Here is a 12773-nt window from a genome sequence, read left to right on the forward strand (position 1 = left end):
GTTGGTCACACATGCTAAAGCTTCCAGCCTCTTTGTTTTGCTCAAGTTATTTCTCTCACTTTTTTGATCTTTCTGGCACCTCTTGCCCTGCTTTTTCTCTTCTCCGTAGCTTCTAACTCTTGTCTGTAGCTTTCTCCTCCTCCTATTGTAATATTTAATCTTTTGTTCAGTTTGCGGTTACTGTTTGGAGCTCCTCTGCTCTGCTCCCTTTTGCTTTCAATTGAAACTATTAGCAACAAGTTCTGTTGCTTCCTTTTTAGCTGGACAATAATTAACAGTGTTAATGCTTATTCTGCTTGACCTGTCAGCCTCTTTAGACACAGCCACCTATGCCTGTCATCTTGCTTATGTCCGTCTACCTTTACAGGTGTGAGTCAGTGTCCCAGTTCTTTCCTTCTTTTGATCTCTCCTTTAAGGAAGCATTAGGAGAATGCTTCACATCCCTGCTGCAGGTTTTTTGAGCGCTCTTGGATCTCCCCACCTCTCTCTATGTGCACCTTGTTTACAGGTAACTTAACAAACACATACCAGTCCTTTGCCTGCCCTGTGGATGGTGCAGTAAACCTTCCTACTCATATCGTGTCTGTCCAACACCACCTGTTTTACTGTAGGAGTTTGGCTGATGTCTGGACATTTATGATGATTCGTTATCTCCTTCACACATTAGCCCCTTTTGTCTCCTGCCCTGTGGACAGAGTAATGCAGGTGTTAACCCTGGCTGTTGAGTGGTTGTTGCCATTTAAATCTGTCAGAACTTTGTGGATTCTTTTAACATGCAGCCTCTGAAATAGCCTTTGCTTCCCAGCTGTTCATCTAAAATTCTCATTCAGGTTGTCCATGTTATGCTCCTACATGCTTTATCTCTGTGCTTGATCAATGTGGTTGTGCTTTGCTTATATTCATGCAATTACTGATATAATTTTCCTAGTTTTCTGTTTTTGCCATATCACTTCTTTTTCTGTGTTTCTTCATTTACTCTTCATTCTTTATCCAGTCAGAGCTAAAGTGCTGCTACTAATTTTATCTTCACCTGGCTTATTTTTCAGCATGGGATATTTTGTCTGTAGTCTACTTGGTAGTTTTCGGTCCCTTTCTGCAAAAGTAACATGCTGTTCTTTTTCAAAATCCTTTTGGTTGAATGACAAAGGATAATTTGAGTAGGCCTTTGAGAAGGTGTGGAACATGCAAAACCTGAAAACATCTGAACAATCTCTTTGCTTGACTATACATACTAATAAAAAATACATGTTCAGTGGTCACTTTATTCTTTCCTTCTTTCATCCCCTTCTCTTCCCCCTCCCAACTTCCATATTTCTTCAGCTAGACATTTTGAAATCCAAGTGCTGGCACTTCAGCTTCTCTTTTTAAGACTTGTTTGCTCACGGAGAAATCTTTGTGCTAAATGCAGCATTGTTATTGTTAGTTAATTGTGGTCATTATGTGAAAACAGAGATGGTTTTTATTGATAAAAGAAAGTTTTATAGTGTTTTGAATACACTGGAATGTCTTGGAAGCAGTGAGTCAGGATAAGAATGTTTGTCTACATTGTGTCCAGCCACACCCTTCCAAGCAGATCCGGGTTTATGCGTCTCCTTGATTGCAAAGTTGGTGAAGGCAGTCTCTTGCCTAGTTGAAGCACTGCATGAGGAAAGTGAGTGTTTGGAGGGTTTGATACATTGCAACTCACTTAAAAGCTTGCTGGAAGCAGTAAATGTCTTTAGCAGCTAATCCAGAGTGCAGGTAGCCTATGTGCTAAGTGAGTTGATTAGAGTAACTACACCAAATTTACTTAGCAGTGGCAAGCCATTAAATTAATGTTTGCTTTGGTAAGTTCTTTAAGACCTTCATCCTGTGTTCACAGGAAATATTTCAATAGTCTCCTTTGAATCTTTCCTGATAAGAAAATATGCCTTCGGAACCATTTACAACTTAATATTTTTCTTCCTTATACCTAGTTGCTTATTATTTAGTATCTGTCAGAGTCCTGGTTCTCAATCTTCAGTATGTAAATATTCCTATACTATTAACAGGGCTCAGTGCAAAAGACCACTGAAAATGAGTTGATAGTGTGAGGGTACAGTACACATTCCTTCTCCACCCCTCCACCCATTATGAATTTGCATCAATGTTTATCACATGCTTTAACAGCATTATCAATATAGACCTTGCAACACTATCTCTCGTATAGTTTTTGAATGTCAGTGTTCCTTTGTGCAGCATGATTTAACATGCGAGTCACAGTTCAAAAGTCAGCATGTGCCAATATTCACTGACTTTCTGTACGCTGTCATGTATATTGGACAGCAGCTTGTATGATTTTAGTGTCATCCGTAGCCCTTCTCTCGTTGTAAGCTGGTTAGTCAGATATAGTTAAGCACTTGTCAGGAATAGTAAAACCATAATATGTTGGTATGACTATAGTAAAACCCTAGTATGTTGGTATGACTTGATAGGGATTGACTTTTCTCTACCTATACTTGGAAAGGTGCTTCTTGCATTCTTCTAGAAAAAAGTCTGGAGTTTTATTGTTCTGGCGACTCTCTGAATTTTCCTTTTCTAGCTCTTACGGAAATGTGATAAATCAACACTGGATGCTCGCTCTTTTGAGTATTCCTGATAATGACAATAAATGTGTGTCATGTCTCTTATTTGAGCCTATGTAAATAATGTTAACGTAAAACATCTCAAGATCCAGTCATGTAAGCCTGTAAAGAGTGGCATTTTGGCTGAAACCTAGCAGTAGCCAAACATTCCGATGAATTGGAAGGGGTACTTTGTGTCGTCTTTCCAATTCTGGATGACACAGTTTTTTGCTGAGCCACAAGTGAAGTAATCTGTCTGTTAGGAAAAAAAATAATCGAGGATAGTGTAGAAGAGGGGCTTGGATAAATTTGTTTCAGGGCCTGGTCCTGAAAGTTCAAGTTCTAATTTCTGAATGAATGAAAGAAGAAATACCAACAGTGGGAAACAGTACCTAGAGAAATATTGTCGATTTAGATATTTGTCACAAGCTCAGTGATGTTTGTGAATGATCACAAGTCCTGGAACTATTTAAAGCCCCAGAAGCTGGACACAAGGAGGTAATTTTGAATCTTACCATCCACTAGATTTATTAAAAAGTTTCGAGCCATCCTTATAGGGCAGAAATTAAAGAGAGCACAAAGTTAAAAAATTAGAAACTAGGAATAATCCAAATGATTATTAAAATTACATCTTTAATGTCATGATACACAGAGAAAAGAACAATCCTTTTTAGCCCAAACTAAACCCTTGAGACTGTTGCTGATGATGTATAGTCAAAAGTCAAGTTGGTAATATGGAGAATGAGTAAGATTTCTTCTTTATTCACAGCTAAAGAGCTGTGTGCCTGGTCTCAACCAGCACTTCTGTGCATTTCATGTCCGTTGGCAGTTGTTATATGAGCATTAGTAGTTTGTGTGTATATAAACCTTGAGTTTAAAAACTTCCACCAGAGTAATCTGCTGTGATCTTGTAAAGTTAGCGCCTTCTCCTCTTCTACGGCCTGTATACTTTTACACCATTAGCAAAATGGTAATAGAAACAGCTCCTCTTGTTTCTCTACATTGCTGTTAGCGTTACTTTCTGCTTCCCCTCTTCTCTTTCCCAGTTTGCTCCAGTGGGCTCAGGGCTCGTGGCGCTTGTCCGCCTCCCTCGCTAGCGGCCCTGGCCCTTGCCTCGCGGCCCCCTGCGCTGCCGGCCGGCACGTTGCTCTCTGGCGCAGAGGCAGCGCCCAGATAGGGGTGATTCCTGCAGCAGGCAAAGGGCACCCACCTGCCATTGAACATAAGGGAGGAGACTTGGCAACCATTGAACATCTATAGTTGCAAAAGGTTAAATGAGAAAGCGAACGTGTCCCACGTGGGTGGTAAAGTTCAGCAAACACAACCCGTTGGAAACCAAGAGGTCTGAGCGCAAGAGGTTTTGTTTGCTGTTAGAGAAGATATGCGTGCCCTTGAGGAGTTACTAGGGGCCAAATCTGGGCGTGAGGTATTTCATGTCCCACAGCGCACACAACACTGAAGTTGACTGCAGAAAACACGGTATTTTAGAGCTGACGTGTCAGTTAAATGCTTGGTACAAGCGCAGTCATTTTTGTGAAAGGACTAAAAGAAGTCCCGACTAACCACCACCTCCTGCCCCGTTCTTTACACAGTGGCTTTTCCAGTGCCAGGGATGCTGTGGTGAGACCGTGCTGTGCAGTAGCTACAACTTTCAGCATCTCTCCCCCGAATGGGATTAGTGTGAGTGTGTATATAGTCTTAAGTTATTCACTAGTCTTGTGAAATTTGTCACTTGCAGCATTAGGCAACTTGAGGGCTGGTTTAACCTGGAAGGTGCACACCCTTCCTCAGGTGTGCTGGCAAGGGGCTGGGGCTGGGGCCGACTTCCTTGTTGCTGCAACTCTTTTGGGAAGCTACCACCTGGCCTGGAAAAGCAGGGGCTGAGAAGAGAGAGACCTGCTGAAGCGAGAAGTCAGGGCTGAGGCTGTGAGGCCACTTGTTCTGTATAAAGCTAATAGAGCTGTCGAGCAAAAACTGCCTACCTTCAGAGCTGGTACGAGGAGCAGTGTAAAGCTGGTAGTAATTGTTAGGCAGATGGTCTCTTCCTTCCTCCACCCTCTCTGTGCAGTGCAAAGCCCTTGTGCTAAGGATAAATAGCCAGTCACTCAGGAGCTCGGTAGCTGAGCATGTGAGTGAAGAAAGATGGTATCCTGCCCAGTGGAGACCTTGCTTTGCTCTCCCCAGAAACGTAGCCTCAGAGGGAATGGCTTTCTGTCTCGAGTGGGACTAAGGCATCGTAGCGTGTCTCTCTGGGATAACTTCAGCAATGTCAGTAGATGGAGAGGAAAGCTTTGAATATGACTCTGCAAAGGAAAGTGACAAAGCGTGCAGGTGTGACAGAGAGGAGAGCCTTGATATCTTGGAAGAAGGTACTTTTTAACCTTTGATTTTAAGCTTTGATGCTAGTGAATGGCAATGTATAAGTGATTTCAGTGGCATGTGTGGATTTAAACCCACTAAACGTGACTTTTTTTTTTTTTTTTTTTTTTGATGTGTAACAAGTTACTTTGGATGAAGTTGTAAGAAAATACTCTCTAAAATTTAGATAAAATGAATCTTAATTTGTATGGATGTAGAAAATAAATTCCGTATCAAGAAAGGTTGATTATACACATTTATAATGAAACTGGATTTGGGAAGTCATTTTGCTTTGGGAATGTAATGGGTTTGTTTATCTGTACAGCTTGTCTGAGACTGGGTGTTTTAGGTTATCATTCCCAACAGGTTATTTCAAAGATGAGCACAAGAACAAGGCAGCAATCTCATGCTCAGCAATGAACTTGGAAGCATATGTGCAGAAAATACAAATTCTTGGTTGCGCGCTTTAAGCATCCAGACAACCCAAAAAAATTGCTGTGCTTTGTGGAAGAAGTAATAGGCTTTTGCAGGACTGCAGGCCAGTTAGTGGGAATGTGAATATGAGTGTGTTGAAAATCCTCTTGCACACCTGCTGTAGAGCGAGCTTACCTTCCCGTGCAAAGGCTACTGCCAACCAGTCTAGCAATTTGTCCAGGGCATCAGGCGCAAAAGGCAAAATGCACCACTTAAATTATTTTGCGTGCTGTCAACTTCTCTCTAAAGCAGTAGTTTTGTGAAACAAGGGAAACAATTCCAGAGTCCAAAGCCTCAAGGTGAGAAGGACAATTTTAGGTACTGGTTCTCTTCAAATCCTGTTACATAAGCAATTTTCCTGTATAGACTTTCTCAAAAATCTGATGTCTTCTACCTTGATTTCACTCATATTTCCCTTTGCCTCATAAACTCCATGATCCCTGTTGTCTGTGTTTGAAGAAGGTTAATGTAACTTGCCTGCATGTGCAAAATAAATGCTCAACAAAGTAGTGGTTTTCAAGTTTTCTTTTTACCAGGAGCTGGGCAGAGTGGAAACTGGTACATAGGTGGTCCAGCGTAGTTTGCTATATTTGATTTCTTTTGCTTTGGTGATTAAATGGTTGTTGAAACATACATAGTGCTATTCTTGCTACTGATTCTAGCTTTGTGGAGATCTGAGCATAGTCTGAAGCTGTTCTTGTCAAGTTGAAGAGAAAGAAAAGCACTGAGTTCCGTCAGGATAAATTTAGCCCTGTGTTTCTATAGCACCTTCCCCTCAGAAGCTCAGTATGCATGTGAAATGCCTTCTAAAGATGCCTTTCTCTCCTCCACCTATATGTTCAGATTACAGTGTAGTAGTGATAGAAATATCATACACTTTTTTGTACATTTATATGTTTCTCTGTATGTGGGTGTGCTTATTAATGATCGTATCTGTGTTGGGGGTGAGCCAACCATGCTGTGAGGAAAGCAGATGGAGACACCAGCATGTAGCCTTTCCATGCTGAACAGAAGAAACTTGTAGCTATACATTCTCTATATTGCAGAAAGAAAAATTGCAGAAGGGAGAAAAAAAAACTATTTTGCTGTTTGTTCCATATTTCTTACCGTGCTAAGGAAAACAAGAGGTTAAAGAAGTGTGTAGTTATGACCCCCTTGGCTGATTTGCCTGTTGCCTGAGCAAAATGTATACTTACTGTACTTACCTCTTCAGGAGTTGTTTGGTTTTCCCTATCACAACGCTTACTCTATGATTGCTCCTCGGTCCTGTTTTGCAAAGCCTCTGTCTCGGAGCTAGTATCATGTTGGCTGCTGTTATAGAAAGAAAACCCTTGGTAGGCACTGGAAGTGGGCTCAAAAGGTGTGGGCAGAACAGTCCTAGAGCCAGTGTGGTGCTTCAGAGTTGTAGGTTATTTGCCTGACAGCAACGTGTTTGCTCTTCAGCTGATGAGCTGCTCTGTGAGCCGACGGCAGTGAAACTTTGTACCAGGATAGTTGTTGATAGTGTCTGCTCAGCTGTTATCAGTAGGAAGTAGAGCCGTGAGAAGACAGCATTTCAGCTTTACTTTTTAGTGTGTTGCTGGGTCAGATCATTGTGAAACTGATCCCATGTTTTGATTCTCCCATCTGAAGGTAGAACAGGTAAAGGCTATTACCTGTTTAGGTCTTGTGATGGCAACCTGTCGTGACTGTTTCAGTGTATGTATTGAAATTACATTAAAAATCCTCCTCATCTGAAGTGCTGAAGAAGTGCAGGCTAAGAATCTAGCCTAGGTTTAATTAAAAAAATAATAATAAAAAGAGAGAGAAAAGTCCAGTGATAACTTCTGAACTTCAGGCACAGCATGGGTCTGACTTACAGAAAATACTAAATGTTTGACATTGACTAGACATTGACTACAACTGAGGTCTAAAAGGGCTTGGATCTTCAAACACTAAAGCAAAGAGAAAGAAGAATAGCAATTCTTTAAAGTTTTAGCACAGCCAGTCCCCACCTACGCCTGAGAATTGGCAGAATAAGAAGATCAGGATGAATTGTGGGGCCCAAACATGGAGACAAGATGATCATCAAGCCTTTGTTCTCTCCAGGCATTTTTTTTACTTATCTTAGTTTTGCTTTGTGGCTACATCTTCCAAGTTACTATATTTGATATGTGTTTTTGCTAATAGAAGTAACAAATTTATGACACTGAAATTTCCTTGAACTTGATTCTTCATCCATAACAATTTTTTTTTTTTTTTTTTATAGTTCATACCCAGTTTTGAGGAAATACTTTGAAATGGCTACTGGGCATAGTCTTTTGAGAAGAAGTAATAGTGTAGTTGTTTCTTGAACCCGAGATTAAATAATGTAGGCTTCTGTGTGAGGCTTTCATATTGGAACTAAGCTGTTTGAATATCCTACGAGAGAAACTGCAGTAAATAAACACCCTTTAAATCATAGCTTAAATGGCAAGGTAATTTTTTTGGAAGAATTGATAATTGCATCTTTAATATTAAAAATTCATTTGCAAATTCTGCCAGTGAAATCATAGCAAACTAGCTTGTGACCCTTAATTAAAAAAAAAAAAAAAAAAAAAAAGGAAAGGAAAAAAAATTATTGGTGGTGCCTATTGAACTTTTGGTAACTATTTTTCACCTTACTATTATGTATATGCTGACTCTATATTGCTTGCAACATTATGTTCTTTCAGACTTCTCCATGGAGCTTGCCCACAGTGTGACTTGACAGTTGGGAAGCAGTTGGCCTGCTGTGACGGGTCTTTATCCCTCTAAGCCAGGTCATAGCCACCCAGTGAACTCCCCATCTGCCTTCTGGAGGAACTGGCTCGCTGCTGTGCCTTGGGAGAGGGAGGTGTGAGGCTGTAGGACTTGCTGGTGTGTTATATTTGAGTTTTGACTTAGTCATGCCCCAGAAGCATGATTTTCAGGCTCCTGTGATGACAATCAGTTAAAATTTTAAGCTATTCAGATCAGTGTGTTGTCTCAGGCCCATCTCAAATGTGCCATGCCATAGCAGACCTGAAGTCTCTGCCCCAGTCTAGCCAGTGCTGCCAAAAGCTCAACCTCCTTAGTGGAGGAGGAAGTAGCACATTGACCTTAAAATGTGTGAAATCTTGCTAGTCTGGATCTGAAGCAGAGCTGATGGCACATTGTAGGGTTTTTTTTCCTTTTTAATTAGAAGGCAAAATACATAATATGGCAGTTTCAGAAGCCCTCGTGCACTTCGCTCTGGTCAGTGTGGTGCTGACAGTGACTGGTGCTGGAGCAAACCTATCGTTACCTCTAGAACTGAAGCTTTAATTTTTAGCAAGTGCTTTATCTTTTGGAGTGAAAAACGGCCTTTCAGAAATTAAGCCAACATGAGTCGAGGTGTCCGCGTCTGCCAGGGTCTCTAATTGCTGATGGGTTTGCCAAGCAGTACCCAACTGTAACTAGTGCAGCTGGTCAGCATTACTGTGCCTGCTCTGTAGGCCCAGGTGGGTGGCACTTTAGCGTGTAAAGGAGCTGCCATTTTATTTTCAATAGTTGGAGAGAGCTCTGAGCAGAAGGGAGGGAGGCACTGGAGCTATTCATGAGGCAGAGCTTCTCATGACTGGAGGAGAAAGGAGAACAGTCAGCATTGCCATGGTTAGAGGCAGGGAATTTTCATGAAAATTCATGAAAAGCAAGAAGTTTCTCCCCTGCTGTCATTTTGGCAGTGAGAAGTTTAGGCATTATAATTCTCAGAGATCTACACAGCCTTGACTATTATTCCCTTGTCCTGGTGTAATTTCTCAATGCCTTCCTGTAGTAAGGAATTCACCATGCACTGGGGCCTTGTATGTTAGATTCTACAAATTCATGCAGTGTTATCTGACCTAAAAGTCAAACTTTATGCTAGTATCTGTCCCCCTACTTCTGTTTCCCAGCAATTAGAAATAGATAGAGGAGCAGAACAGAGTGGTTAGCTTTACTCCTCAGCCATAGTTGTTCCCTTTTACTTCCAGCTTTTTAATTTGCTGCTTATATGGTAGGTCTCAGAAAGGGAGAGGAGACATGCCTCAAGGAGTGAGTTGTGTCCCTGGGGATTGGCTCTGGCTGGTCAGTGCAGGGAGCAGGGACTGAGGACGCCTATGACTGCTAGCCCTGGCAGTCATTTCCTCTCTTCATGGCCTGTTTGGAGGTGGTGACTTAGTGCAGCAGCTCGCAGTAGTAGTACTCTTGCTCCCTTTCTCCTCCATGCCTTTGCCCTGTTCTTGGAAGTACACTTCTGTAAGCAGGAGGTGACTGTGTACTTTTCAGGGTGCCATTCAGGGAGGTACTTGCTTTCCTCCCTTCTTCTGCACATCTTCAGCTTGGGAATCAGTGCTTTAGTCAGTGTAGAGCTCAGAGCCTGCAAGAAGCTTCCAGTCAGATGCTGTGTTGAGTCGGTGATGAGAAATAAAAGCAGAGCACATCCTTTCAGCTATACTCACATTGGGAAGCACAGGAATGTTGTTACCCAGCAGTTTGCATATGAAGATGGTGCTAGGTACTTCGAGGTGGAGAACATGCTTGAGCGGCATAGCATTTGTCTCTCTGTTTGCATCTGGCTTTAAAACACCTTAGAACTTTGAAACACAAATATGTCCCAGATTGCATATATTTAATGCAGTCGTGAAAATAGCCTGATAAGAATTTTCTATTTTGTTTTCTGTTTTGGATCTGTGACGTGAATATCAGCTTCAGAGCAGTTACCAAATTTGTTTTCTAACTCTTTGTTTTTGGAATTTTACAGTCCCTCTGCTCGCTGCAGACAATATTTTTATTCTTTTTTTTTATTGCCTAACAGCCCTTTCTGTAAACTGAGAGATAACATATATTTGATCTGGATGTTTGTATGTATGCATTTAGACACTGCACTTTCTATCACCCTCGAGCAAAAATACTGCTGGTTTGCAAGTGAGGAGGAAAGAGGTCAGTAATTCGGCACTGTGGGCTTTATATTACAAAGCATTGTCCTTCATTTGCTCTTGTTTTATCATTCCAATAGCGTTATCAGGCTCATGTGTTCATCAGAAACTCGAGCAGGCTAGAAACCTACTAAATGGGATCCATTAGAGATTTGGAGATTTCTCCCACCCCTTTCATTCCTCACCGATCAAATCACAGCATTGATTACTTGAAATGGGGGCTTTAGGGAAAATAAAGTCACTGCACTAGCAATGCACCAAGTGTTTTTCATGTAATTTGTTCAGGTTGACTGTGTACTTGAGCACTGTTTGGGGTTTTTTTTTAAATGCTTTGGCTGAATTGCTCTCTCCCCTCTCTTGGTTTACTCCCCTGTCACTTTTCTTCCTTCATCTCCCCTTCCCCTAAGCCTTGGTTTCTGATGGATGCAGAGCAACATCTCTTTGCAATTTGCCTTCCTTCCCAAAGGAGGACCTTTCTGGTGGTTAGTAGCTCTGTACTTCGCTGTGTGCATGGTGGGGGATGCTGAGAGGAGGCAGCTGACTGGAGGAGGCATTTTAGTGTATGTAATCTAATGAAGTCTGAGTTTCCACTCGGGCATTCAAGAGGATGCATAATATATCATCTCTACTTTTGAGACATTCTCACACTGCCAGAATAGTATACTAAGACCACAGTTTTAACAGTGACTGACAGAAGTTTGGTAGTAGTTTTGATATACAAAAGCCATTAGGCATTAGGTTGCTACTGCGTTACTAGTAATAAGTCTCTGTTGTGATGGTTTCTATGATTTGTTGGCACTCAGTCTTTCAGTGTACACAAATTCAAAAGGAATATTTCACTTTCTCTCGTATTTGCTTTTGTGAAGTTGTCAGGTTCACCTTTTCCTTGCATTTCAGAAACATTGATCTGAAAAATAAACTTATACCTGTATGCAGCACAATGTTCTGGCATTCTCTTATCGAATCTGCTCTCCAATATTGGACTATGGTGATATCCTCTTGTTAAAGATTAAATGGTAAGTTCTGAAGGAATAGGGAGCAGCCACATCTATCAACCCGTATCATTTTTTTTCTCCCAGCCAAATGACTGTATGCAGCCTGTGGGAGCACCATGCAGTTAGGATGGCCGGAAGGTTATACGTTCCTTTCCATTAGGGTGGTGTCAGGTTGCTGTAGCCACAATCAGTGATGGTTTTTAGTGCTAGTTAAAACAGGCTTGCTAATGATTATCTCAAACACTATTTTATAGCACTGAGGGAATGTTGTAACCAAGGGAACTGCATAGTATATGGCTGTTTTGGAAAACAAGCCATTGGTGTCGGGGCTTACGTGCTTGTGTTTAGAAATTTGTTTTTATGATCTTCAATTTGTCATTGCAAGTAGGCTTTTGGAGGTTACATTGTAAATACGAATCTCTTTCTGCGGAGCTTTTATAGAAAAGGTCTCTGAATATACCATTTGTTTAATAGAGCTCGTGTTCTCCTCAGGCTAGTGCAATTTTTTTCATGTGGAAACTTTATCAGTGTTAATTGGCCAAAAGGAAACCATATGGGTTGTAGTTTGCAGATGCATTTTAGTCTTGCTTATATAGCAATATATGTATACACTTTCTATATTGCTGTACACATATAATATTTCTATATTGTGTAATTTTGATCACTTTAAAGTGTAAACTTCGAACTGTTACTGCTTGTAGACTTAATTATTTGGATAAACATAATTTACTTTTGAACATTTGTCAGTGGTATTCTGTGGAATTCACTGGGACTACTGATGTCACCAAATATCTTAAATGTTTTCACGATTTGATCCTCAGAAGTATAATTTGAGAAATGAGAAACAAACAATGTTCACTTTTTGCTGTAGTTTGTTCAAGTATGACCCCCCCCCCAAAAAAAAACAAAAAACCACCAGATACCAAGCATAGCAATGCTCAGGGTGTATTATTTTTGTGTCTTAGTGGTGATTGATGGGAGATTATATATGTATATACTGTGTGTTTATAAATCTGGCATTGTTATTTATTACGGTTGACAACTATCTTCTGGTAACATTACTATACTCATTGCTTGCTTTATTCCCTGCCCACTTCCCCCCCCCCAATCTTTTTCTTTTTTAAACCAATTAAGCATTAGGGTCCCCCCCACACATACACACTCATGCTGAATGCACATTCAGGCAGCATTAGCTGGGCTGTAACTGGTGTTCTGCCAGAGGTAAATCCCTGCGGAGCAGTGCGCCTTAGAGCTGCCTGCTACCCACCACTTAATGTAATCAGCTCATCTAACTTGGTTAACAGTATCCCTTTTTTTTTGCCAGAATGACAGGGTTTAAGACATAGCTGCAGATGAAAATAGAAAAAATATGTAAGGGTGGAGCAAAAAGTGCTGTGGTTTTGAGTGCAAAAAGTGCAGTGGTTTTGAGG

At 41.1% G+C, this 12773-nt stretch overlaps 1 protein-coding gene across 1 annotated transcript in view; it reads left to right on the forward strand.

Moving 5' to 3' along the window:
- The window catches only part of TRAK1 (trafficking kinesin protein 1), a 109707-nt gene that overhangs the window by 57568 nt on the left and 39366 nt on the right, over positions 1-12773 (forward strand). The window lies entirely within an intron of this gene.

Source organism: Rhea pennata, chromosome 2 (genome assembly GCF_028389875.1).
Source record: "Rhea pennata isolate bPtePen1 chromosome 2, bPtePen1.pri, whole genome shotgun sequence".
Taxonomy (NCBI): domain Eukaryota; kingdom Metazoa; phylum Chordata; class Aves; order Rheiformes; family Rheidae; genus Rhea; species Rhea pennata.